This window comes from Oncorhynchus gorbuscha, linkage group LG24 (genome assembly GCF_021184085.1).
Source record: "Oncorhynchus gorbuscha isolate QuinsamMale2020 ecotype Even-year linkage group LG24, OgorEven_v1.0, whole genome shotgun sequence".
NCBI lineage: Eukaryota > Metazoa > Chordata > Actinopteri > Salmoniformes > Salmonidae > Oncorhynchus > Oncorhynchus gorbuscha.
The window spans coordinates 26076037-26080464 of NC_060196.1; the positions used below are offsets into that span (position 1 = coordinate 26076037).

The 4428-nt window shown below is 42.7% G+C and overlaps 1 long non-coding RNA gene across 1 annotated transcript; it reads right to left on the reverse strand.

Annotated features, from left to right (window-relative positions):
* Window positions 1-323: 323 nt before the first annotated feature.
* On the reverse strand, window positions 324-3517 carry LOC124012119. Its single transcript, XR_006834665.1, has 3 exons — window positions 3148-3517; window positions 2900-2941; window positions 324-951 (listed from the first exon to the last, which is right to left on the reverse strand). It is a non-coding gene; the product is annotated as an uncharacterized LOC124012119 (long non-coding RNA).
* Window positions 3518-4428: the final 911 nt, after the last annotated feature.

A 4428-nucleotide genomic window follows, 5' to 3' on the forward strand; every position in this document is an offset into this window, starting at 1 on the left:
CAAGCAAGTTTCATAACCTACAGCATGGTCAAACAAGTTTCATAACCTACAGCATGGTCAAGCAAGTTACATAACCTACAGCATGGTCAAACAAGTTTCATAACCTACAGCATGGTCAAACAAGTTACATAACCTACAGCATGGTCAAACAAGTTTCATAACCTACAGCATGGTCAAGCAAGTTTCATAACCTACAGCATGGTCAAACAAGTTACATAACCTACAGCATGGTCAAACAAGTTACATAACCTACAGCATGGTCAAGCAAGTTTCATAACCTACAGCATGGTCAAGAAAGTTTCATAACCTACAGCATGGTCAAGCAAGTTTCATAACCTACAGCATGGTCAAGAAAGTTTCATAACCTACAGCATGGTCAAGCAAGTTTCATAACCTACAGCATGGTCAAGAAAGTTTCATAACCTACAGCATGGTCAAGCAAGTTTCCAACATTTTCGAACCACTAAACATATTGATTTAGAACCACAGAGAGTTAATGCAAGTCGCAAATAAAACAGGAACTGCCTTCACTATTCCAGCACCATTTCATCTTCAACATTTCAACATCCTCAAATAACCTATGCGTGTGACAACTAAAAGATACAAAGAAAACGATTTTGTCCAATTAACATTGACTATGTGGTCAGTCCATAAGATAATACTTTTTGTAGTTTTATTAAGGCACAGAGCTTCTTCTGCTGAAAGTAAATTTTTGGTAGAGATGGTGTCATTCTAGTGGACAGGCAGGATATGGAAAAACCCACTTCCCCTGAGCTGGAGTAAACACTACTACCACTGCCCCCTGCCTCGTTCTCAAAGTCCCAGCTCCTATCTTCCTCTGTCTCCTCATCCTCCTTTTCCTTTTCTTCCTACTCCTCCTTCTCCTCCTCTTCTTCTTGGCGGTCCATCAGCTGTTGTAATCAAGGCCTGGTCCTGAGATTGCATCTCCATCTGCACAAAAGAGTTAGGATTTTAAACAGAGAGACAAAGACACAGACACATCAAATAAAGAAATAAGAATAGACATAAAAGAGAACGACAGACACAGACATAACATACACTGAAACAGACACAAGCAAATGTCAAATACTGTTAGTCGGCTGTGACATATAGTATTCACAGGCAAATACTAACTATTACAGAGAAAGAAATAGATAGCAGAAACAATTGCCAAGTAGTATAGAAAAATTGTTCAAAAGACAGAACCAAATGTCACGTAACAAAAATAACCAGTGCAGGACACATCTGTAAGCTACTGATTTACAGGCCTAAATCTCTCTTTTCGAACAGCGCTGCGGCTTCCTCTAGTCTCTTTTAGCTAATGAAGTTCATGTCCTTTCCCTGACATGAGGCCTGGTCAAACCATTTCAGTTGAGCTTTCTTTCAGATGCAAATGCTTCTCTCTCTCTCTCTTCTCTATTCATGAGAGCCAGTCTAATTGCCCTCATTGTGAGAATAGAATATTTGGGAATTCCCCTGAATCGCCAAGTCCAAGTTTGTCCCAGGGAGAGGAATGTTCAAACAAAAACCAACCATGATCAGATCTGCATTTCTTTCTCTGTTAATTACAGCATCAGACTGGGATTGGGCTCCGACTGAAATGATGTGTTGTGGCTTGAAACACTTTAGAAAAAGAAACATGAACTTTCCTTTGAGTGAAGTATGAACAGTGGGCTCCCTGTGGGATGATATCCCCCTTGAAGTGCGTGTGTTTTCTGTGTATTCCAGCCATTGCAGCAGATCAAACTATGCCTAATATCCCATGGAGGATACACAGTAAACAAGCGCTTGTTCCTGCTGGAGTTCTTGCTTTTTCTTTTATGACAACCGCTGAATATTGGGTCATGAAACTTGATGAGAGGCGAGGGTTCTAATTGGTGGAGGTCACTTCTATTTGTGCTGTGTTGCAGCTATGGCACAATTATTGCCTGAATACTGGACACAGGGACTGGAACTGGGCCGGTCCCACTGCATCTGCACAAACCATCGTCTCATGACATCAAAGGCCAGCAATCATTGGTCACTGGGAGGTGGAAGTAATTGGATAGACCTTACGTGGGTGTCTTACGTGTTGGTGGTCTGAGAATTAAAGAGCACGAAGACCTGCAGTGGATCTGACAGTGTAGATGGTTTTATAACATGGTCTCTTTATGGACCAGTGGATCTATATAAAATGCTTTGGCCATTGGGCAGCAGGTAGCCTAGCGATTAAGAGCATTGGGCCAGTAACCAGAAGGTTGATGGTTCAAATCCCAGAGCTGACTAGGTGAACAATCTGTCATTGTGCTGCACTTAACTCTAAAAACTCCCGTACGTCACTCAGGATAAGAGAATCTGCAAAATGACTCAAATGTAAAATGTGTTGTCCATGCACAGCACTGTATGTTTTGTAGTCCAATGCCTATTCTGTTGAATCAATTAAGCCAGAGCTATGCCAGTAAAGTAGCCTATAGTCTTCAGCTCTCTCCCTTAACCAGTGTGTCTTTGTCCCGTCTGACGCAGAGGTTTGGTGTGTTTTGTGTGCTCGGGACACTTGGTTGCCATGACGAGGCACTGGCGAGGGACTAAATGGCAAGCGGTTGACATCGTAACATCGCCAGCCTGCCCGCACATCTCAATTACAAGAATGCATTAACGGGACACTCTCACACACTAACAATATGACTGACCAAGAAGATCGTTGCATTAGGTGAGCGATACCTTGACCTTAGCCCTAATAGCCAACAAAAATGTCTCCATTTCCACTGGAGTCCCACAGAGCCAGAAGACCACATGCAGGTCATAGTTTTGGTTGCTTGGGTATTCATATCTAGCATAGAATCATGTTAACATGTCCTCTTTCTCTACAAATATAAAGTATGGAAAGACAAGATAACTCTTGAGTCTCACAGTAACTCACAGTAAATGTGCTGAATAATCGCAATCCATTTTCCATGATCATCTGTGAACATACAGGAAAGACCAAATATGTATTTCTGATGCAAATACAAATACAAAACACATCAATACATTCATATAGTAAATGTTGCTGAGTATATGTTTAGTCATCTAAGTCCATGGAGACGGACTACATGTTTGATCAGTTCTAGAGAGACGTAGTCATTCGGATTTCACAATCTAAGACTTCAGTCAATTGTCCAGTCTTACCAGTTCCCTGTGCAGCCAGGCCAGTGCACTCTCAATGTCCAGTTTGTAGGGTCAGCTGCCCTCTTCTCCGGGAATGCAGCCCTCCATCTGGAGGTCTTCCTCCAGGCAGGGGTCTCTGGTGGTCCGTGGGTCCCTGGACACAACGAGCCCGGCTGACTTACAGGCATCAAAGGTGGCGTCCTTAGAGGAGAAATCTCCCAGTCTAGTCAGGACCACTTCTATCATGATAGGCTTCAAGTTCTACAATCTGAGCAAAAAAAAACAATCAGTGTCCCTATAGAGTCTGTGTTTGGTCTAAGCTTCTCTCGGCTGTAGCAAGACACAGCGTTTTCTGGAGAATTCTTCTCTTTCTTCTTCACTGCTCTCACTTCCTTGTGTCCTCTCTCATATCAGTGGTAGTTCTGTACTGGACTGGAAACTTAAGAGGTTCTCCTCTGTTTTCCTCCCCCTCCTCTATGGGACAGTGGAGTGCTGTCAGTCATGTGTTAGTATGATGCAGCAGGAGTGATGTCAGCTCTTTGACCAGAGCTTGTTTATCATTTGAGGGTCTCTTTTTAACACACACACTCCACCTATGGAGGAGAAAGATGGAGGAGGAGGAGAAAAAGGAGGCACGCACGTGCACACACACACACACACACACACACACAGACGTAGCTAGCAACCCTTACAAACAAAGCTGCAAATCCAGACAAATTGACAAAAATAGTTTTGACATGTCTGCACCTATACTTAGAATTGCACTCACTACACTTGTAGACCATCAAACAACATAGGCATCTCCAGACTAAAAAAAGTCAACATTTTCTTGTGAGTAACATGAGGCAGATGTACCGTTGTTCAGATATGAGATGATAGACCATCCCACTCCTGACTGACTGTCAGTCCAACACCTTTTACCCATTACACCAAGAGGCTCCAACCTCTTGATAAGGTTGGTAGGTGTTGTCACTACAATGTGAATGTGAGATCACCAGGGACATATTGTGTAATATGAAGAACTAAGCTATTGCAAGTCACTGAACCATATTGAAACCCATGCCCTCAAATGTGTTGCTTAACTCTGTTCTGGACTCTTACAGAACAAATACAGGATATAACAAGATAGCCTACAGTTTTACAGGATACAGGGGATTCTGTTTGATTAAACTAAAGCTGTGGTCCTGCACTGGTGAACAGGATCTATTGAAATGTTAAGACCCTGGTTCTCCCATCTAATCTGACAGAAATGACTAGGATCTTGAGGAGTAGTAGAGTCTAGCTGCAGACAGCAGAACGCTT